The sequence below is a fragment of the Tachyglossus aculeatus genome, chromosome 15, assembly GCF_015852505.1.
Source record: "Tachyglossus aculeatus isolate mTacAcu1 chromosome 15, mTacAcu1.pri, whole genome shotgun sequence".
Lineage (NCBI taxonomy): Eukaryota > Metazoa > Chordata > Mammalia > Monotremata > Tachyglossidae > Tachyglossus > Tachyglossus aculeatus.
In genome coordinates this window covers 18685615-18709911 of record NC_052080.1, presented here as the reverse complement: position 1 = coordinate 18709911, position 24297 = coordinate 18685615, and the positions used below count along the sequence as shown (strand labels likewise).

The 24297-nt window shown below is 47.6% G+C and overlaps 1 non-coding gene across 1 annotated transcript; it reads left to right on the top strand.

Annotated features, from left to right (window-relative positions):
- Nucleotides 1–11042: 11042 nt before the first annotated feature.
- Nucleotides 11043–11180, top strand: LOC119937905. Its single transcript, XR_005454276.1, has one exon. It is a non-coding gene; the product is annotated as a small nucleolar RNA SNORA7 (small nucleolar RNA).
- Nucleotides 11181–24297: the final 13117 nt, after the last annotated feature.

The following is a 24297-nucleotide window of genomic DNA, read 5'->3' as shown; positions in this document are numbered from 1 at the left end:
ACAGTGAGTTTCTGTTCATCTTCCAGCTCTGGCTTGCTGCATATAGAAACCATCTCAGGGAAAATAAAAAAGTGCTAGAGCCCTGGATTAGAAAAAGGAAAAAAAAGAAAAGACCTCCAACCAGGGAGGGTTGTGGGATACGTTTTCATAAGTTAACAGGATGTTTCAAAGAGGAAGAAAAACCCCTCTGCCAGGAGACAATATTCCATTTTGACCGAGTCACATCTCTTGTTGAAAGCTAAGAGACCTCAAACTTCTTTATCCCAAACAAACATCACTTCCAGGCCATATAAAGCCAACGGCTCCAGCCCCGTAGAGAAAGGACTTGAGCAGACGGTACTAATTTTCTTGTGTGTTGTTGGTCGAAGGTCTAGACTGGTGTGGTCTTTTTGTTGTAGGAGGGAGAAGGGAGTCATTCATGATTTCCGCCCGAATTCACACAAGAGTCCCCTTGTGCGACAAAACCCTGAGAGTATCGGCCCGGTCCAGTGACCTTTGTCGACGCTCAAAAATCTGCCGGAGTTTTCGGGCCCTGCTGATCCTGGAAATTCCTCACTGCAGCCCCCACCCCCCACCATCCTGGGGGCCGAGGAATCTGGGGCTGATCCAAGACGACCTCAGACATCCCAACCCCAGACCCGTATCCCTTCAATTTGGGAGATGAGGAAATGATGTATTTTCAGTCCTGCAGAGTTAGCATTCCTGACCCACCTGCTTCTCTGTCTATCCCTGCATGAGTCACCTGTTCACAGGACTCTACAGACACGTGTGTGTGGAAGGCAGACCTAAGCGTCTTTGTCCACATGCACGTACACACGGCCCGCCAGATGGAATAACTACCCACATTAGCTTCTCAGAAGAAATTGGGCAACGATTGAGTTTCCTGTGGGCAATTGAGTCATTGCTCCCACCCAAGGGATGGTTCAATTGCAGGCCTCTAGAGACCACCCCCCCTCCAAAAAAAAAAAAAAACCCTTCCCCGGTTCAGTTTTAAGGGATCTTCTCCGCTGATGGGATTGTTCGCTACCAAGTGTGAACACTGAAAGATGATTAAGTTTGTTAAATCCTACTGAATTTCTGGGGACTCCCACCCCAAGTTCTTAGTACCAGACGCAGTTGAGGAGCAGTGTAGCCTATTGGTTAAAGCACCAGCCTGGGAGTCAGAAGGCGTTGCGTTCTAATCCCTGCTCCCCCACACGTCTGCTGTGTGACCTTGGACAAGTCACTTCACTTCTCTCTGCCTCGGTTACCTCATCTGTAAAATGGGGATTGAGACTGTGAGCCTCATATAGAACAGGGACTGTGTCCAACTGGATTACCTTCCATCTACCCCAGCAGTTAGAATACTGCCTGGCATATACTAAGCACTTAACACATACCATTATTTTAAAAAAAGAACCAAAGCCAAATCGAGTCATGACTGACCAGCTGGATGAGGAGGTGGGGGAAGGGGAGACGGACAACGATAGGCAGAGACTAGTTCAAGAGTCGTCCCGCCTCCCCCAGATTCAAGACGTTTTTGAAGACAAAGTGTGAGGAACCCAGAACCTTGGGGTTAGAAGGGATTAGGAAAGGCCAAATGGTCCATCTCTCTACCTCCAGCAAGGCTTCATGCCACCACAAATCCACTGTGTTATATTTCAGGATGGGGAAGCCAGGCGGGAGAAGGTGAAGAGGAAAATCCCCAGGGTCCGTGAACAGCCCAAAGGACCTGGCATGGAAGTATAGGCTTGGAGAAATGGGAGAGAGCTGGAAATGTAGGTCTTCTAGTAAAAAAATTCCAAATATACCACAGTCCCAAGAGCAAATGAAGGTGGGTATCAGGTGCCCTGGTCTGGCTGGGGGTGGGTAGAAGTAATAGGAACTGAGGAGCTGTTTGGGAATGACAGCAAGACACATGCAGCTTAGGACTGGTTAGCATTCGTAGGGGAATCTTTGGATCTTGGGGAAAGCTGTGGGGTGGGGGGAAAGGGCTCTCCCTCATTCCATCCAGTGACAAGCAGGGAGCCCTTCTGCAGAAGAGGAAGAAAAAGCCCAGACACAAAGACCTCATACAAGATAGCACAAAGCCTTCAGGACTGCCTGTCTTTGCTCCTAAAATGTGGTCATAAGAATAATAATAATAATGGTATTATTTGTTAAGTACTTGCTCTGTGCTGGACACCGTACTAAGCACTGGAGTGGACACAAGCAAATTGGACTTGCTGGACACAGGCCCTGACCCCCATGGGCTTCACAGTCTTAATCCCCATTTTACAGATGAGGGAACTGAGGCACACAGCAGTGAAGTGACTCTCCCGAGGTCAAACAGCAGATGAGCAGCAGAGCTGGGATTAGAACCCATTAGATGCCCAGGCCGGGACTCTATCCCCCTCAGCCACATTGCTTCTCATCCTCAGGAGCAGAGGCTCCTGCTGGAGATGGAGTACCTATAGCACAGTGTGTTGTTCCCCAGCATGGAGGACTCCAGAGGGCTGTAGAGGACAGAGATGGAGTGGAGAGAAAAAAGAAAGAAAAAGCAATAGTCCTTTCAGGCTCAGAAATCCCAAACTGTGGGAGAGCCCTTACACAAGACAAAACCCAAAGCGCTTAGTACAATGCTTTGCACACAGTAAGCGCTCAATAAATATGACTGAATGAGCCCAAAGTGTCCCCAAGGGGTTCAGAAAAGCCCAACAGAGTGGGGAACTGGACTGGAAACTGGGGGGGATGAGGGGCAGAGGGGGAAAAGTCCTGTCAAACATTGTGGGGGGTCACCTGCATCCAGTCAGTCCATCAATCGTATTTATTGAGCGCTTACTGCTTGCAGAACACTGTACTAAGCGCTTGGGAGACTCCCACACATCAGACCGACTCCCTGCCCTCAATGAAACTTCATCCTCATTCAGCCCCGGGGTTAGGGGGGAGAAGAAGAAGAAAGGATCGCTATCCAAGCAGCTTCCCCTCTTCCTCCAGCTGAGTCCGCAGGCCTGGAGGACACCCGTAGGAGGAAGCGGACTTGGAGGGTCGGTGCACTGAACCACCCGACTTCGGGGAAGGGGGTCCATAAAGGCCCTGTTGGCTCAGTATCTTGGCACCTCCCGGTAAGTAACGGACCCGAGAGGGAGGGAATTGAAGGCCCAAGTGCGAGGGCTGCGTGGGTGCATCCCTGTGAGGTGCGATGTGTAGGGCTCTCCCCCTCTCCCGCCACCCTCCCTGTACCGCTCCCGGGGGCGGACCCTCCTCAACGCCCCCAAACCAGCCGGGGGCAGGGGGATGATTCGGTTGGGTTGGGGAGGAACCTTGCCCACCAGGCTGGGCTGCCGCAAACTCACCTGCTAAATAACAGGACCAGCCGGCCTCCCCCTCCCCAGCCTTATGCGGCGACCCCTCCCCAGGGCCAGCCAAAGGCCCCTGCCCCAACACCAGTCTGCAACCCCCTCCCCAGCCTTAGCTGTTGATTCCTTCCCCAGGGCCAGCCGGCGACCCCCTCTCCAACCCTAGGCGGCTACCCCCTCCCCAAGGCCGGCCGAAGACCCCCCTCCCCAGGGCCGGCTGGTGACCCCTCCCCAACCCTAGGCGGCTACCCCCTCCCCAAAGCCAGCCGGAGACCCCCTCCCCAACCCTAGACGGTGACTCCCTTCCCCTGGACCAGGCGGCTCCCCCGTCCCTTGTCCAGCCTTGGCCGGAGACCCCCTCCCCCGGCTCAGCCGGCCATCTCGTCCCCCACCTCCCGCCCCCAGCCCCAAACTCACCTCCAGCTCGGGTGGGAAGGGGCGCAGAGTAAATCCACAGAGTCCGGGCGGCTCGGGACCCCTGAGTCCTTTCGGGCAGCGCCAAGTAATCCATTGGGGGCAGGAGGGGGGATCCGGGCCCAGCCCCCCAGCCCCTCCGGGGGTCCCCGGCGGCCTACGACCCCCCCCCCCCTCCAAGCCGGGCGGGAGCGTTGGCAGGACCGGCCGCCCGTCCTGGGGGGTCTGCGGACACACCATCGCCCATCACCTTTCTCCCACAACGGCCCCAAGCCCGCCCGCCCGCCCACCCGCCCCACGAGCTTCGTCTGCAGCCGCGCTGCCCCATTCCCTGCCCTTTTATACCGCCCGGACCGCGGACAGGGACAGGGGGCAGGGACAGGAACAGGACTGGGACCAGGAGGAGGAGAAAAGAGGGGGAGGAGGGAAAAGGGGGAGGAGGGAAAAGGGAAGGAGGGAAAAGGGCGAGGAAGGAAAGAAGGAGAGAAGAAAAAAGCGGTGGAGGAAAAAGGGGAGGGGGAAAAGGGGGGAAGTGGGAGGAGAGAAAGGGGGAGAGGGGAAAGGGGGAGGAGGGAAAAGGGGAGAGGGGGAAAGGGGAGGAAGCAGAAAGGGAGGGGAAAGTGGGAGGTGGTAAGGGAGAGAAGGGAAAAGGGGAGGAGGGAAGGGAGGAGAAGGAAAAGGGGAGTAAGGGAGGAGAAGGAAAAAAGGGGAGGAGAGGAAGTGGGAGGAGGGAAAAGGGGAGGAGAAAAAAGGGGCAGAGGGGAAGAAGGAAAAAGTGGAGGAGGGAAAGGGAGGGGGAGAAAAGGGAGGAGGGTAAAGAAGGAGGAGGAAAAGGGGCAGAGAAGGAAAAATGGGGAGAAGGAAAAAGGGGAGGGGGAGAAAAGTGAGGAGGATAAAGAGGTGGAAAAAGAAAAAAAGAACAAGGGGAGGGGGGGAGGAAAAAGGGGGAGGAGGGGGAAAAGGAAAAAGGGGGAGGAGGGGAAAAGAAAGGAGGGAAAGGGAGAGGAACGACAAGGAAATCCGCCCAGCTGTGTGGGGGTTGGCGTTTCCCTGCTCCGCGCCTTGACAAGCTGGCGAGCCGGCTGGGATCAATGATAGAGGCTGATTGGCAGCTCATTTGCGTTTTATTTGCCTTCCAGAGAGCCCAACGCCGTGCTCCCGTCCGTGCTATCCCCCTCCTTCTCTCTCTGTCCTGTGAGGGCCCGCCCCGGCTCCTGACCAAACCCCAGTCCTTCCCTCCCCGCAGAAAAGGAAATAAGAAGGAAATAATAATAAAAATAATAATAATCCCCGCACCCACCCTCTGCCCCCCCCAAATCTCAGTCCGGCCCAACCCCTTCAGCTCCTAGGACCTGGAGTCAGAATCGGCGGTGAGAAAGTTGTCGGACAATTCATCCATTCCATCGTATTTATTGAGCGCTTAGTGAGTACAGAGCACTGCACTAAGAGCCTGGGAGAGGCCAGTACAACAATAAACAGCAGCGTGTCTTAGCGGAAAGAGTCCGGGCTTGGGAGTCAGAGGACGTGGGTTCTAATCCCAGCTCAGCCACTTGTCAGCTGTGTGACTTTGGGCAAGTCACTTCACTGGGCCTGTTACCTCATCTGGAAAATGGGAATTTAGACTGTGAGCCCCATGTGGGACAACCTGATAACCTTGTATATATCCCAGCGCTTAGAACAGAGCTTGGCACATAGTAAATGCTTAACAAATACCATCATCATTATTAATAAACAGACACATTCCCTGCCCACAACGAGTTTACAGTCTAGAGGGGGAGGTGGACATTAAATGACATAAATGACAGAAATGGACAAGTGTTGTGGGGCTGGGAGGCGGGATCAATAAAGGGAGCAAGTCAGGGCAGCCCAGAAGGGAGTGGGGGAAGAGGAAAGGGGAGGCTTAGTCAGGGAAGGCCTCCTGGACGAGATGTGCCTTCAATAAGGCTTTGAAGGTGGGGAGAGTCATTGTCGGATTAGAGGAAGGAGGGGGTTCCAGGCCAGAGGTAGGATGTGGGCAAGGGATCCCCAGTGAGATAGGCGACATGGAGGCACAGTGAGAAGGTTGGCAATAGAGGAGCAAAGTGTGCCAGCTGAGTTGTAGAAGGAGAAAATGCTTTCCCACTCTGGAAAAGCCTCAGATTTCTGCTCTGTCCCTCCACCTCCCCTAGCACTTAGTCTGGACTCCACCCCCCCTCCCCCCACTCTCCAGGTGAGACTCATCCAGTCACACCTCTGCTCTGAGGGCAAGAGGGATTAAAAACTCCCTTCCGCTAATCACAATGATCACAACAGCAATGCCTCCAGTTCATGCAAAAATATTTGGCATTTATGTGCTTATCATCGATTAATCATATTTATTTAGGCAGTCACTATGTGCAGAGTATTATATTAAGTGCCTGGGGAGTACAATAGAACAGAATTAGCAGATGCATTCCCTGTCCAAAACAGATTTACAGTCTAGAGAAAAATCGTGCCTTAGCAGCTAGAGATATGCTTCAAGATAACTATGTGCCAAGCACGATACTAAACTCTGGGGGTAGATACAATATAATCATATCGAACACAGTCCTTGTCTCCCTTGGGGCTTGCAGCCTAAAGGAGAAGGAGACCAGATATTTAACCCCTATTTTACAGAAGAGGAAACTGAGGCACAGACAAATTACAGGACTTGCCCAACATCGCACAGCAAATGGCAGAGCCAGGATGAGAAACCAGGCCTCCCATCTCCCCAGCCCAGAGGAAAGTAGTGTGCCCTAATGGAAATACCCCAGATCTGGGAGTCAAAGGATCTGGATTCTAATTTGGGCTCTGCTACATGCCTTCTGTGTGACCTTGGGCAAGTCACCTAACTCCTCTGGGCTTCTGATTCCTCATCTGCAAAATGGGGGATTAAATACCTGTTCTTCCTCTTCCACTGAAAGACAGGGATTAGGACTGACCTAATTATCTTGTATTCATTCATTCAATCGCATTTATTGAGCACTTACTGTTTGCAGAGCACTTACTAAGCACTTGTAACTACCTCAGCGCTTAGTACAGTGCCTGGCACATAGTAAGCGCTTAACAAATACCATTTTTAAAAAGCACTTAGTATAGTGCTGTGCACAAAGTAGGCACTCAATTAATGCTACTGATCGATTGACTGATTGATTGGGAAGTTGTGAGATCTCCATAAGAGGCTTACACTATAAATCTGCCCAAACCAGAATTGATTGACTCTTGCTTGGGACCAAGGGGATGGACTAGATGATTTCAGAGAGGAGAGAATTATGCCAGCCTGGAGAGTTTATGAAATATCGCTCAGCTGAGTTGCAAATAGTAGCTAAGATTCCCATACATTACCTACATTGGGTTTCCTCTGAGAAGCAGTGTGACCTAGCGGAAAGAGACCAGGCCTGGGCCTCCGAGGACCTGAGTTTGAATCCTGGCTCTGCCATTTCTCTGCTGTGAGACCTTGGGAAAATCATTTCTCTGGACCTCGGTTTCCTCATACGTCAAATGGGGATTCAATACCCGTTCTCCCTCTGACTTAGACTGTGTGCCCCATATGGGACAGGAAATGTGTCCAACCTGATTATCTGGTATCTACCGCTCAGTGCTCAGCACGTAGTAAACGCTTAACAAATATCACAGTTAGTATTATGAGGCTCACAGACCTAATAAATGCTTAGGGAAATATTTAAACATCTTGAGTTCTATTTCTCCATCCAAAGGCTGAGCCCCATCAGGCTCTTTGCAGAAAGATATGGGGCAACAGAGGGAACTGTGACTCTTGAAAGCCTTCAAGATGGTTTGGAAGCCAAAATAATGTCCCTCTACAACTACCTCTGCATCAAACAAAAAGTCCTCACCAGTGGTTTTGAAGCAGTCCATCACCTTGCCCCCTCCTAGTGTGGCTCAGTGGAAAGAGCACGGGCTCTGGAGTCAGAGGTCATGGGTTCAAATGCCGGCTCCGCCAATTGTCAGCTGTGTGACTTTGGGCAAGTCACTTAACTTCTCTGTGCCTCAGTTCCCTCATCTGGAAAATGAGGATTAAGACTGTGAGCCCCACGTGGGGCAACTTGATCTCCTTGTAACCTCCCTAGTGCTTAGAACAGTGCTTTGCACATAGTAAGCACTTAATAAATGCTATCATCATCATCATCATCATCTCCTACCTTATCTCCTTACTCTCCTACTACAACCCAGCCCACCCACTTCACTCCTCTCATGCTAACCTTCTCAATGTACTTCCATCTCATCTATCTCACCACCGACCCCCATTCACATCCTCTCTCTGGCCTGGAACGCCCACCCTCCTGAAGTCTGACAGACAATGACTCTTCCCCCAAGTCAAAGCCTTACTGAAGGCCCATCTTCTCCAAGAAGCCTTCCCTGACTAAGCTCCCTCTCCTCTTCTTCCCCTCCCTTCTGCATTGCCCTCACTTGCTCCCCTTATTCATCCCCCCTCCCAGCCCAACAGCACTTATATACATATCTGTAATTTATTTATTTCTATTAATATCCGCCTCCTCCGCTCTAGACTCTAAGCTCTTTGTGGCAGAGGAATGTGTCTGTTTATTATTGATTGTACTCTCCCAAGTGCTTAGTACAGTACTCTGCATACGGTAAGCACTCAATAAATACAATTAAATGAATGAATGAATGAAAGTCAGCCAAGCAAGGCCACCAAATGAACCACCAGGTCCGCTTCAAATGAAATCCATATCTCCCCAAGACTTCATCACCGTCATCCAAGTCCGTCATCTGTGCCTGTCGTCATGGAAAGCAGCGTGGCCTAGCAGAAAGAGCTCGGACCTGGGTTCTCATCCCGGCTCTGCTGTGGGACCTTGGGCAAGTTGCTTCAACTTCTCTGGGCCTCAGTGAACTCATCCATAAAATGGATGTCAAAATGGGGATGAGGACTGGGAGTTCCATGTCAGACAGGGACTGTGCCCGACCTGATAATCTTGTATTTACCCCAGCACCCCGTACAGTGTCTGGCACATAGTAAATGCTGAACAAATATCACAGTTATCAGTATTATTATTATTATTATAATTGTTAAATTAGCCAATGCCCTGCCCCAAAGGCATTTGCAAACCAAAACAGACAATGCAGAGAGAAGGAGGGATATGGAAGGCTGAAAATATCAACAAATGAGTGAGCTAACGGTGGTCACATATATTAATAAATGTGATTGACTGAATGAATGGATGAATGAATGAATCCCCACCCAACTGGACAATGCAGTGACTCCATTTTAAAATAGTTCCTGTTCTTTATAAGACACAGCTCGTTGTGGGCAGGGATCACGTCTACCAACTTTGTTGTATTCTACCCTCCTAAGCCCTTAGGACAGTGCTTAACCCACCATAAGTGCTCAGTAAGTAAGATTGCTTGTTGTGCATGCGTGCATGTGCTCACACACACAAACACACACACACAACTATAAAGCACCAACTGGGCATCATCTTTGTCTCCCCCTTTATAGAATGTAAGCTCACTGTGGGAAGGGAACGTGTCTGCCAATTCTGTTGTGTTGTCCTCTCCCAAGCACTTAGCACAGTGTCCTGCCCACTGTAAGCACTCAATAAATACCATTAATAATGATGATGGAGTTGGATTTTCAGACCTGCCGGTATTTCCACCAACCTATTCATTTTACATTTACCTTACCTACTCCACTTATGCTCTTTTTTCCATCACCCTCTATAACTCCCCTGAAATCAACAACAAAGCCCTCCCTGCCCTGCAACACTTCCTCTCGTCTCCTCCCCCAAAAACAAATTTACATGAAAACTTCACCAAGAGGTAGGAAGGCAAGCGACTGCATTTCTTCTAAGTTGGCTGATGAATTTCTTCAGGTTCTGGTTTTCATTTGGCTTGCTGCCTGACTTCTTTCAACCGCAGCTTAGCAAGCTCTCGTTTGACATTTAAAATGCTAAGGTTCGGGATTTCATTGTGACTTTGTCAACTCAGTAGAATTCTGTCTACACATATACACTTGAGTACCAACCTCACAACTAAGTGAGGTAAGGAACATCAAGAAAAATAGATCTTCTGGCATTTGCCTTCACTGTAACCCATCTTTCCTTCTTCTTTATAATTTTACGTCTGCATCTCCTGATCTACTTGAGGACCGGGATCTTTTCTTCTATCGATCAATTTTTTTTATTAAACACTTATTGTGTAGTCACTAAGCACTTGGGAGAGTACAATAGTTGGTAGACACATTCCATGTCTGTATTGCATTTTCCCAAGTGCTTAATATTGTGTTCTGCCCACAGTAGCTGCTCAATAAATTCAATTGATTGATCGATGAATCCTTTAAGCTGGACACACCTGTTCTTTTAAAGACATTTGCTCAAATGGAGTCATATAAAACTGGGGAAAACCCATTCTGGTTAAGCACTTCCTACGTGCCAGGCACTGTAACTAAGTGCTGGAAGAGATACAGAAAAATTGGGTTGGGCACAGTCCCTGTTCAACATAGAGCTCCCAGTCTTAATCCCCAATGGACAGATGAGATAGCTGAGGCTCAGAGAAGTAAAGTGATGACCTAGGTCACACAGCAAACAACTGGTAGAGCTGGGATTAGAACCCAGGTCCTCTAACTCCCAGACTTGTGCTCTATCCATTAGGCTATGCTGCTTCTCACTAGGCCAAGTTGCTTTTCATTTCATCCATTTGATTTGAGAGCCAACTCAAGTCTTAGGTATCTGATGAGAGAATATGAATATGAGATCAATCCTTCCCCGACTAAGCCCTCTTTTTACCCAATTCCCCTCCCCTAGACTGTGAGGTCATTGTGGGTAGGAGTCATCACTGTTTATTGTTGTACTGTACTTTCCCAAGTGCTTAGTACAGTGTTCTGCACACAGTGAGCCCTCAATAAATACAACTAAATGAATGAACTCCCTCTCCTTTCTGTGTCATCTACGCACTCGGATCCAAACTCTTTAAGCACTTGATATTCACCTCACCCTGAGCCCTAAAGCACTTAAGTATAGACCTGCAATGCATTTATTTACATTAATATCTGTCTCCCCCTCTAGACTGTAAGCTCCCTGTAGTCAGGGAATGTGTCTACCAACTCTGTTGTACTCTCCCAAGTGCTTCGTACGGTGCTCTGCACCCAATAAGTGCTCAAAAAATACCACTGATTGATTGAGGTGGTAAAAATGTTCAGAGGTAGCTGAGCCGACATTAATAAATATCAAAGGGTCAGACTGCACAGTGGAAGAGGCAAAGGCATCCTGGCATGTGTTAAGAGGTGGGAGCAAATGTTTCAGCACTGGAATGACAAAATTTGGGTGGCTAAGCTCTCCATCCCTCTCAGGGTCTCACCTGGAGAGTTTCCAGTACTCCACCAGTCTTGGCTACGGGAGGGAGAGTCAAGCAGAGGCCTGACCATTCCATTCCTAGCTTGGGCAGTGGCTAGTGAGTGGCAGGCAATCAGCTACAAGTCAAAACTCACCCGTGCTGGGCAGCAGCAGCATGGGAGAGAGTCGAGGGCGGAGACTCGAGTTTACTGTGCGGAAGGCAGCAAGGTAAACCACTTCGGGATTCTTACAGAGAAAGCTCTCTGGATCCACTACCAGAACGATTGCAGATGGAAAGTGGGGCGTTCTGGGAGAGATGTGTCACTCTGGGTCAGAAACGACTCGACAGCATAAAACAAGACAAGCTCTTCATGTTTGTGGCAGAGATACATGCCAGTCTCTGTTGATATCTGCCTATATCTGTCTCTCCCTCAGAGACAGGAATAGGTGAATATCAAGAGAGATGTGATCACTTTTATGGTATGGAAGTTTTTGTCTAGGATAAGGAGATAACAGGGACCAATCCCCACTTATTTCCCCTTCCCTGGAGACTGTAGCATCCTGGAGGGCAGGGATCATGAGAAGAAGAAATAAGAAGAAGGAAGAAGAAGAAAGAAGGGAGAAGAAGGAAAAGAGGAAGGAGGAGGAGGAGACAGAAGAAGAAAGAATAAGAACTGTGTTATTTGTTAAGTGTCTTCTATGTGCCAAGCTCTGGGGAAGATACAAGACAATCAACACAAAGTCCCTGTCCCAAATGGGGGTCACAGTCAAGGCAGGAGGGAGAACAGATATTTGATATCCATTTTGTAGAGGAGGAAAATGAAGCACAGAGAAACTAAGTGACTTGCCCAAGGTCACACAGAAGACATGTGGCAGAACTTGATGTTCTGCAGCAGGAGAGGTGTGGGTTAGACCTAAGGAAGAACTTCATTCATTCATTCATTCAATCGTATTTATTGAGCACTTACTGATTGCAGAGCACTGTACTAAGCACTTGGGAAGTACAAGTTGGCAACAGAGACGGTCCCTACCCAACAGTGGGCTCACAGTCTAGAAGGGGGAGACAGAGAACAAAACAAAACATATTAACCAAATTAAATAAATAGAATAAATATGTACAAATAAAATAGAGTAATAAATACATAGAGTAATAACTTCTTGACTGTAAGATGGACAACTTAGGACAACAAGGGAGGTTGTGAGTTGTGGCCCCTAATAGTGATTTTAATATTGGCAGAGTTCTTATTATGTCTTAAGCACTGTGGTAAATACAAGCCAATCAGATCAGGCACAGTCTCCATCCCTCATAGTCTAAGGGGAAAGGATGACTGGTGTTTTTTCCTTGTTTTAGAGATAAGGAAAATGAGGAATGGAGATCAGGCACAGTCTCTATCCCTCACAGTCTAAGGGGAAAGGATGACTGGTGTTTTTTCCTTGTTTTAGAGATAAGGAAAATGAGGAATGGAGATCAGGCACAGTCTCTATCCCTCACAGTCTAAGGGGAAAGGATGACTGGTGTTTTATCCTTGTTTTAGAGATAAGGAAAGTGAGGAATGGAGTAGTGAAGTGACTTGCTCAAGGTCCTATGGCAGGTGTGTGGAAGAGCTGGGATTAGAACCCAGAACCTCTGACTCTCAGGCCCATGCTCTTTCCACTAGGCCATCCCAAGGAAATCTTTAAGAAGAGATGAGACACCCAAGTTACGATGTCAGAGGCAGGGAGCTGGTTCTTTTCCTGGTTCCTCAGATTTAGAGGGTGGAAGGAGAGGAGTCTGGGAGAGGTGACAGGGATCACTAAGTTCATTTTGAAAGCTATTTCCCTTTCCCGGACCCAGGAAAATCCCATAATTACAAGCAACGTGGACTAGTGGTTAGAGTCACAGCCTCCTTTAATAGTTTCCTTGGCCTCAAGCCTCTTCTCTCTTCAGTCCATCCCACGCACATCTTCCTCAAACACCAAACTGAATACGACATTGAACAGTGTGTTCTAGTGGATAGACTACTGGCTTGGGAGTCAGAAGGACCTGAGTTCTCATCTCACCTCCTCCACTTGTCTGCTGTATGACTTTGGGCAAATCAATTCCCTCTCTGGGCCTCAGTTACCTCATCGGCAAAATGGGGGTTAAGACTGTGAGCCCCATGGGGGACAGGGACTGTATCCAACCCGATTATCTCGTATCTACCTCAACACTTAGGACAGTGCCTGCCACCTAGTAAGTGCATAATAAATATAAGAAAAAGATAATACTTGGAAATCAAAAACAAAAGTTTGAGCTTGTGCAGGGCCCATTTGGCAAGCATAATACTACTACTACTACTACTACTACTACTAATGATGATGATGGCATTTGTTAAGTGCTTACTATGTGCGAAGTACTGCTCTAAGTGCTTGGGGCGGGGGGGGGGGATACAAGGTGATCATGTTGTCCCACGTGGGGCTCACAGTCTTAATCCGCATTTTATAGATGAGGTAACTGAGGCACAGAGAAGTTAAGTGGCTTGTCCAAGGTCACACAGCAGACAAGTGGCGGATCCAGGATTAGAACCCACGCCCTCTGACTTCCAAACCTGTGCTCTTTCCACTAAGCCACACTGCTTCTCTATTAAATGTCTCCTCCAGCATCTTGTCCCTTAGATTGGAAGTTTATTGTGGGCACGGAATGTGTTTTCTCTCTCCCTTAGATCATGAGGCTCATGTGGGATAGACACCACGTCCAATGTACTTAAACCATATCTACCCCCAGCACATGGCCTGTAGTAAGCATTTAACAATTACCGAGATAATTACCTCTGAGCCACCAACTTGAACACTTTTGCAAAAGAGTGGCCACCTTTTCTCAGACTTCTTTAGACTGTAAACTTCTTCATTCACTCAGTCAATCGTATTTATTGAGCACTAACTGTGTGCAGAGCACCATACTAAGCACATGGAAGAGTACAATATGACATTAACTGTGGGCAGGGAACCTAGCTACCAACTCTGTTGCACTGTACTCTCTCTCCAGCGCTTCTGCTCAGTGCTCTGTTGAATAATACTATTGATCGTTTGATTCTCCAAGAGCCAGCAGGGAATCCCTGCTACTACAATCCAAATGCTAATTTCTTTCTCATGAGAGTCCGTGGGACTCTCCCTCAGCCCGTTGCTTGGGCTATCAGCTTGCCTCACCAGGTATTCTCATGTTCTCCCCTTAGCCAAAGTTGATTATACCAGCCAATTGAGCTCTTCTCTCAGGAGAAGCAAGGCATAGGGGAATTCCAGTGACATTCATGAAGGAGAGAGCAAAACACCACCCCAAATAGCCTCCTGAGTTAATGGCTAACTCTTGGAAAGCACCGAAAGCCAATAGCTTGCTTTCTTGAAAGACGCTGTGTTTAGTAAAATTCCTACCCATTTCTGATCCTGTGTGCAAAAATAATAATGGCAATATGATAATAATGGTATTTCTTAAATGCTCACTATGTGCCAAGAACTGCAGTAAGCACCCAGATAGATACAAGATTAGTTAGGAGGAAGAATAGGTTTTGAATCCCCATTTTGCAGATGAGGGAACTGAGGCACAGAGAAGTGACTTGCCCAACGTCACTCAGTAGGTAGGTGGCAGAGCAGGGATTAGAACCCAGGTCCACTGACTCCCAGATACACGCTCTTTCTCCTAGACCACACTGTTTCTGCACAAATTTACAACTGTTCCTCCCAGCTCCACATCCTCCTGTATCCAAACAGAAGTTAATGGCCCGAAGAAAAGAGAAGCTGCATGGCCTAGTAGACAGATCACGGGCCTGAGATTCAGAAGGACCTGGGTCCTAATCCCAGCTCTGCCACTTGTCTGCTGAGTGACCCTGGGCAAGTCATTTCCCTTCTCTGGGCCTCAGTCACCTCATTAGTCAAATGGGGATTAAGACTGTGAGCCTCCTGTAAACCCTTTATGGGCAGGGAGCTTGCCTGTTCATTCAGTTGCATTGTACTTTCCTAAGTGCTTAGTACAGTGTTCTGCACATAACAAGCGCTCAATAAATATCATTGATTGATTGACTGATGTGGGACGGGGCCTGTGTCCAACCAGATTATCTCTTGTCCACTTCAGTGCTTAGTTCAGTGCATGGCACATAGTAAGCACCTAACAAAACAAAAACACCCTAATCTTGCCAGGGTGAAAACACCCTTTCTGGCAGAAAAGATGTACCAATTGGAAGCAGTGAGGAAGGCTTAGAAAGGCTTATCAAGAAAGCTACGGAAGGACCCTCATTGTAAGGCCATGATGCCTACTGAAAAGAGCACATAATAATAATAATTACGGTACTTGTTCAGCACTTACTATGTGCCGAGCACTTTTCTAAGCTCTGGGGTAGATACGAGTTAATCAGGTTGGATACAGTCCCTGTCCCACATGGGTTTACAGTCTTAATCCCCATTTTCAGATGGGGTAACTGAGGCCCAGAGAAGTGACTTTCCCAAGGTCACAAAGCTGACCAAGGTGGAGCTGGACCCAGGTTTTATTCCCAGCCTCCCACAGGCCTGCTTTGAAACTTCGGAGAGGGCACATTACTTCTCTAGGCCTCAGTTACTTCATCTGTAAAATCAATCCATCAATCAAAGGTATTTATTTGTGCACAGCATTGTACTAAGCGTTTGGGAGAGTACAACAGAATTGGCAGGTGTGTTCCCTGCCCTTAAGACTGTCAGCCCTTCATGGGACATGGACTGTGTCCAACCTGATTAATTTATATCTACCTCGGTGCTTAGTACAGTGCCTGGCATATAAAAATAATAATAATAATGGTATTTATTAAGTGCTTACTATGTGCCAAGCACTGTATACATTTAATAAATACCATTAATAGAAGCATTGTGGACTATGGGAAAGAGCGCAGGCCTGGGAGCCAGATGACCCGGGTCCTAATCTTGGCTCCACCACTTACCTGCTTTGTGACCTTGGACAAGTCACTTCACTTCTCTGAGCCTCAATTCCCTCTTCTGCAAAACGGGGAATCAATACCTGTTCTTCCTCCTACTTGGACTGTGAGCTCCATTTGGGGCACCTGATTATCTTGAGTCTACGCTAGTGCGTGGCAGATACCACAATCATTATTATTTTTAAAAAATCAATAAAACCCAAGGCAGAATATTGGCCACAATTTCCCCAAAAGTGAGTCCCACAATTACCCCTGGGAGAATCAATTCCAGTCACCAAGTGGAGCAGAATGCAAAGCATTGTGCAAAGCTCACAGCAAGAGCCCCCAAATTCCCAGACCTCGGTCTCAGAAAGGATAGACTCTGAAAGCCATTTGTATTGATCCACTGGACAATAATAAAGGAAATAGTAGCCAAGAAATATGCTGAAGATTAATGTTAGGAAGACTTGTTTTGAAAAGCCTGGAAAAAGTCATGAAACATGCCGATGTAACTATTGCCACAAAAATACAAATGGTCAACTCTATGGTGTTTCTAGTAACAATGTATGGATCTGAAAGTGGGACAGTGAAAAAACAGGATAGAAAGAGCAGCTGGATGACAAGATGGGGAGGAAAGGTGCAATGGGGAAAGCAGTGTCATTGACCAACTCTGTAGCCAGGAAGGTTCTAGTCCAACCTTGGGCAGACGTTCACCTCTGTGCCTCAGTTTCCCCACCTTCAAACAAGATAAGCAGTGTGGCTTAGTGGAAAGAGCATGGGCCTGGGAATCAGAGGACCTGGTTTCTCCTCCCAGACTGACCACTTGTCCGCTGTGTGACCTTGGGTCTTTACTTTACTTTACTTCACTTTACTTCTCTGGGCCTCAGTTCCCTCACCTGCCAAATGAGGATTCAATACCTGTTCTCTCTCCTATTAAGAAGGTGAACCTCATGTGAGTCATGATGATCTTCTATCTACCCCAGGGCTTAGTACAGAGCTTAACAAGTATTAATATTATTATTATCCCTGCCTTTCCCTAGTTTGTGAGACTGTTGTATGGAAAAAGAGAAAATAGAAGGGGAAATGCTTTGAATTCTTGGGAAGAAAGATGTTACACGGTTCTAAATCTGGTGGGTTGTCATTTCTCTTTCCATTGCAAAGAACCGGAGCTCAAATGACAAACCGCCAGTAACTACTTAAAAGGGGAAGCTCAGAGCTTGAATACCCACGTCTTTGTGGCTTTGGCTCTCGAGAACCAACGTGTTGATCCCAGGGGGATCAAACACCTCTGGAAAACCACCCTCAAGTGACCTTCTGGCCCAGGGAAAAATCCAGCTGGGTGAAACCAGGAATTGCACATCAACTTGGATCGGAATCCAAATTCCCCAGCGCATCCACACATCAGCTCCAAACCTTCAGAGTGTTTCCATGTTCCCCACCACACACTCTGCCCCAGGTCGGTTTCCTCCTCTCTGGGAACACGGGATAAACAACATCAAAGCTCTCTGGTAAAACCGCTGCCAACATCAGCAGGGCTGGAGTAGAGAGAGAGAGTGTGTCTGCCCCCAGGAGAGAGCTGAAATCAAGCGACCAGGGGTATTTATTGAGCGCTTCCTGAGGGCAGAGCACTGTACAAAGTGCTTGGGAAAGTACAATATGACAGATGCGATCCTTGCTCAGACTCTGAGACTATATAAACCCAGTGGGGTGACAGCAAAACAGAACGGGGAAGAGTGGCAGATGCCAAGAACCGTGACTAGCCATTTGAGATTTCCTGGGCTTTGACTGCCAGAGAACTTCCGAGCCTATCAGTGTGTTTTGGTATGAAATGAGTGGCACGCAAATAAGATGCAAAAATATCAGGTGAATGAACATCCTCTGTTTGGAACTCAACAGAGACAACATTATTGGACATTGGCCTGGGTTTGGGGAAAGAACTGGTCGGCAGACTTCTCCAGCTAAGGTTAAAATCAGAGGGAAGATGTTTGTGACTCTTTCCAACCAGTACTATGGACTGAATGCCCACTGTGTGCAGAGTACTGTGCTAAGCACTTGGAAGAGGGCAAAAGAGTGGGTAGAAACGATCCTGACCACCCCAGCTCCGCCACTTGTCTGCTGTGTGACCTGGGGTAAGTCACTTCACTTCTCAGTACCTCAGTTCCCTCATCTGCAGAATGGGGATTCGGTGCCTGTTCGCACTCCTGCTTAAGACTGTGAGCCCCATGTGGGATCTGATTTCCTTGTATGTGCCCCAGTGCTTAGTACAGTGCTTGGCATGCAGAAAACACTTAATAAATGCCACAGTTATCATGATAATCTTACACTCAGCCATATCTGTAATCTATTTTAATGTGTCTCCTCCTGTAGACTGTAAGCAGGTATCCTGTCTACCATTTGTGTTGTACCGTACGTTCCAAAGCACTTAGTACAGTGCTCTGAACAAGTAAGAACTCAATAATTGCCACTGATTGTTTCAACTCCGGGTTTTATAGCCCCATGCTCAAAAGAGTCTCCCTGATGGTTTGAGTAAGCTCATCTTCCAGACTGTAAGCTTGCTGTGGACAGGGAATGAACTCTCCCAAGCACTTAGTACAGTGCTCTGCACATAGCAAGTGCTGAACAAATACAACTGAATGAATTTATGTGTAATAAACCTTTGGAGATCCAGGGTTTTGTAAAATTGGTCTTCTGTGTCGCTCTGCCTCTTTTTCGCCACCCACACGATCACACAATCCAAGTTTAAGTTCATGGATCCTCACAGTTAGAGCCCGATACACATTCTTGGAATATCCCGGGAGCTACTTTACAAGAAGGTTTTAAAACCCACTAACCCAAGTTTTACAGTTCACATCGGCGCGAGCGTAGGGTAAGTTTGTGAGCTCGGCCAGATCTGGATCTCAACTGACATGCGTTTAGGTCCACGGAGATCATGGAAGAATATCGTCCCATGCTTCGGAAGAAAGGGGAATTAAAATCTTCCAGGTGAAAGGATTCTTTGAGACTCTTAAAGACACCTAAAGCCTCTTCTGGGGGGAAGAGGGAGGAGGGAAGGATTTTCAAGGAATCCATTTATTGTCCCTCTCCTCTTCCTGCCTCCCCCTCCCCACACTGTGACTCCTGGCACAAGGAACTATTGACAAGTGACAGAACAAATGTTCCCTTATGTGCGACTCTCAAATAGTCTCCCTCACTTGGTCCGAGACAGCTGCCTCTAGCACACCATGGTTACTCATTACCCAAGTTCCCAGGCAGGAAAAAGGAGTAAACTTTATAGACCACCGCCCACCCCCCCCCCCAAACCTCTGCTTAAATACCTACAGCCATAAATAAATAAATAAGTCAGGTGTCCTTGGGAAGGGATCTGGGAAGGAGAGAGTGAGCCCGCCAATCTAGAACTATAGTGTCCACTTCACCTTGGTAGCACCCTTCTGAGTTGCATGGGTGAGGAGAGGTGGGTGGGAAGGGATGGGGCAAAGGAGAGAGAGTCAGAGAGAGAGATTGTGTGTGTACGTGTGTGCTTGCGAGCGTGTATTGGTGTTTGTGGGGAGGGAAGGCAAAGCAGTGTGACCTACTGGGAAAAAACGCAGGCCTGGGAGCCAGAAGGACCTGGGTTCTAATCTCAGCTCCACTACTTACCTGCTATGTGACTTTGGACAAGCCACTTCACTTCTCTCAGCCTCAATTCCCTCATCTGCAAATTAGGGACTCAATACCTTTGCCCCCTCCTACTTAGACTGTGAGCAGGACTTGATAATCTTGCATCAGTGCCCGGCACATAGCAAACGTTTAACAAATAGCACAATTGTTATTATTATTATTGTTATTAATATTAGGGAGGGGTGTGTCCCTGTGAGAAGAGCCCTGGCCCAGTAGTAGAGGACCCAGGTTTTAATCACAATTCTGCCTCTTGTCTGCTTTATGCCTTCTCTGGGCTTCAGTTTCCTCATTTATAAAATGGGGATTCAATCCCTGTTCTCCCTCCCTCTTTGCCTGTGAACCTCATGTGGGTCAGGGACTGTGCCCAAACTGTTTATTTTGTATCTACTCCAACATTTAGCACAGGGCTTAGTGCACAGTAACTGCCTAACACACATTATTAGTAGTATTATGGGCTGGGAAGACAGTTTGGATAGACTCATGCTGCCTAGCCCAGTGAGGATGGTGAGGATTCAGGTAGTTCAGGTACAGGGCACTTGATTAGCCACCTCTGACACTCTGGGACTAGGGAGAGAGGTGGGATTTTGGAGTGACTGACGAGGTCATCACCCCAGTCCTGGGGCTCTCTGGTCACTGGGCATTCCTGGGAATTCCCTGGCAAACTTGGGGCTTTCGGCAAACTCAGCGCCAGGGTGGAAAATGGACCCAGCAAAGTCTCTCCCAACCCCCAGGTCCAGGCAGGGCAGAGGATGTGTGGTCTACCGGATAGAGCATGGGCCTGGGAGAAGGACATGGGTTCTAATCTCGGCTCTGCCATTTGTCTGCTGCGTGACCCTGGGAAAGTTGCTTTGCTTCTCTGGGTCTCAGTTCCCTCATCTGTAAAATGATGATTAAGACTCTGAGCCCTATGAGGGGCAGGGAGTGCGTCCTATCCGATTATCTCGTACCTACCCCAATTCTTAGAACAGTGCTTGACACATAGTAAGCACTTATCAAATACCACAATTATTATTATTATTAATTATTATTTCCCAAGGCAAGCTCTCCATCAACTGGGCCCGAGATCTGAGTCCCTTTGACTTGAAGCTTGAGTGGCAGCTACCTACTTTCCAGGAACCCCAAAATGTTCACCCCCCCACCCCCGGAACCAGGTTCTCCCCAGTATCTGAGGGAGTCCAGCCAGCTCCCTGTGCCTTGCAAGGCACTGCCAGGACTCAGGGCCTGTCCTTCAATCAATCAATACAAGGCATTTACTGAGCACTTACGAAATGTAGCGCACTGTAGGAAACACTTGGGAAAGTACAATTTAACAACATTAGTAAACACATTCCCTGCACATAACAAGTTTACAGTCTGACCGTCTGTTTTTTTTTAATGGTATTTGGTAAACACTCACTATGTGCTAGGCGCTGGGTTAGATACAAGCAAATCATGTTGGACACAGTCCCTGTCCCACACAGAGTTCACAGTCTTAATCCCCACTTTACAGATGAGGGAACTGGGGCACAGAGAAGTGCAGTGACTTTCCCAAGGACACACAGCAGACAAGAGGCAGAGCCAGGATTAGAACTTGGGTCTGGGCTCTAGCCACTAGACCACATTGCCTCTCCTGAGGCTGAGACTTGACAGCTTGCCTCATCCTTCTAGGGAACCCCAAGCACCCCAGAAATACCTTAATGGACTTTGCACCTAGTCAGGGCTTGTCCGGATCCGACCCACCCTCCAGATAGCTTTCTGCCGAGACCCTCTACATGTCACACAGAGACAGTCTGGGTATTATTGCCACAATAAAGCTGCAAATTCACTTCATAATAGCAACAATAAATCAGCCCGGTGTGCAATTCATAACCGGTTTGTCAAAGCCTACTCTTCCCTCACCACTGTTAACTCCCCATTTGCTTATCTGCCGCTGGAGACAGAAGTCTCTGGTTTAATTACTGCAAATTAATTATTGAACTCCCTGGGCACACAGGACAATCGGTGGCATTCAGGGCTGCAAGGTGGAAATTCTGGCTCCCTGTCAGGTAAGAGGGTTAAGGGATGGACCAACTATGTGGGCTATGTTTTTTTTTTTGAGGGCAAGCTACCTCATGCCCTGGTTTGTCGTGAGGGTGTAGGTGTTGTCTCTACAGTGTTGTCTCTACAGTGAAAATGGCCATGCAAGGTACTTAGTGAGGATGCCTCCCCACCTCCTCACGCCCTGGAAGTTGAGTAGCCAGTCAATTGCATTTACTAAGCGCTTACTGTGTGCAGAGCACTGTACTGAGTGCTGGGTAGAGTACAATGTAACAATATAACAGGCACATTCCCTTCCCCCAGTAAGCTTACAGTCTGAGGGGGAGAGGGACATTAACATAAATAAATAAATGCCAGATATGGACATAAGTATTTGTGGCACAGGGAGCAGGGGATGAATAAAGTGAGTAAGTCGAGGTGGTACAGAAGGGAGTGGGAAAAGAGGAAAGGAGGGTTTAATCAGGGAAGAACACCCCACACATAAACACCAAATGCTGCCTTGGGAATGCATCCTGCAGTAATAAGAGTAGTGACAATAGTAGAAGTAGTAGTAGAGGTAGTAATTCTAGTAGTAATAGCAAAAATAGTAGTAGTATTGGTGATAGAGAAGCCGTGTGGAAAAAACACAGCCTTGGGAGTCAGAGGACCTGGGTTCTAATCCCAGCTCTGCCACTTGAATGCTGTGTGATCTTGGGCATTCACTTCACTTCTCTGTGCCTCAGTGCCCTCTTCTGTAAAATGAGGCACCCAGTAAGGAAAGGAAAGGGAAAAGAAAAAAGGAAGGGAAAGACAGAAGAGAAAGAAAGAACAGTAGCAGTAGTAACAGTGGTTATTGAAAATCCTACTCCCTCTTACACAGCGAGACCTGTGTGGGTACAGGGACTGTGTCCAACCTAATTATCTTGTATCTACCCCAGCACTTATCACAATGCTTGTGAATAATATAGTACAGAAAGAAGCAGTGTGGCTCAGTGGAAAGAGCGTGGGCTTTGGAGCCAGAGGTCTTGGGTTAAATTTCCGGCTCTGCCACTTAGCTGTGTGACTTTGGTCAAATCACTTAACTTCTCTATGCCTCAGTTACCTCATCTGTAAAATGGGGATTAAGACTGTAAGCCCCACGTGGGACAACTTGATCACCTTGTATTCCCCCCCCCCAGTGCTTAGAACAGTGCTTTGCACATAGTAAGCGCTTAATAAATGCCATTATTACTATTCAATCGTATTTATTGAGTACTTACTGTGTGCAGAGCAAATGCATAACAAGGACCATAATAAATGTTATAGTAATAGGAGGAGGAGGAGAGAAGCAGCATGGCTCAGTGGAAAGAGCCTGGGCTTTGGAGTCAGAGGTCATGGGTTCAAATCCGAGCTCTGCCAATTGTCAGCTGTGTGACTTTGGGCAAGTCACTTCACTGGACCTCATTTACCACATCTGTAAAATGGAGATTAAGACTATGAGCCCCCCTGGGACAACTTGATCACCTTGTAACCTCCCCAGCGCTTAGAACAGTGTTTTGCACATAATAAGTGCTTAATAAATGCCATTATTATTATTATTATTATTATAGTACTTGTAGTAGTAATAATAGTAGTGATAGGAATAATAGTGGTAGTAGCACTAGTACTAGAGGTAGTAGAAGTGGTAGAAGCAATAGTAGTAGTAATAGTAGAAGAAATAGTAGTAGTGGTGTAGTACTAGCTAGAAATAGTAGAAGAAATACCAGCAGTAGCAGCAGTACTAGTAGTGGTAGAACTAGAAGTAATAGTATTTAGTGGTTGTGCCAATAGGAATAATAATAGGAGGAGGAGGTGATTTATTGAGTACCCACTGGGTATCTACTAAGTACCAAGAAATATTTCCTAATGGAACAGTCCAGTGAAATCATTGGATGTCCAGTGGAACTCTCTCCCACCTGTTCTGCTTGTCGGCAACTCAGCCCCACTTTCGTTCCGTTGGCCAATCCACCAACCCCTGGTTGTGCACGGTCCCGGAACTGACTAGCTCTCAGCCTAGATCAAGTTAAATATGTGGGACACAGTACCCGTCCCCACTTGGGGCTCACAGTCTAAGTAGGAAGGAGAATAGGAACTGAATCCCCATTTTGCAGATGAGTCAACTGAGGCACGGAGAAGTGAAGTGACCTATGGTCACCCAGCAGACAAGTGGCCGAGCTGGGATTAGAACCCAGGTCCTCTGACCCCCAGGCCTGTGATCTATCCATTAGGCCACACTGCTTCCCCAAATGGTCTTAGTCTCCTTTCCTCAAGAATCTCAATAAAGAAACAGCTAAAGAGCAGTTTTGGTTTTCACCTCTCCTCTTTACCCTTGCTCACTCTCTGGAGGAAGAACTTTATCAGCAGTCAAATGAGTGAAATGATTAAGGAGGGAAAAGACAGATAATCACAGGTGGGAAAGAGTGCCCAGATAATCCATAACCTGGATTATCGGCCCCTGAGTAAAACTATGTAGAATGTATACATTAGTCCAAACTAGGTGTTGGTCGTCAAAACAGTGATTCCCCAACTTGTCCCCAGTTGCCAAATTTCTGCTGAGCACCTTTAAATGGTAGTCAATCTCTGTAGCAGTGACTTACTGGAAAAATCCTGGACCTGAGAGTTGGGAGTCCTGGTTTTTAATGCCTGCTCTGACACTTGTTATGTCAGTTAGCCAGTCAGTCCGCCCATTGTAGTTATTTA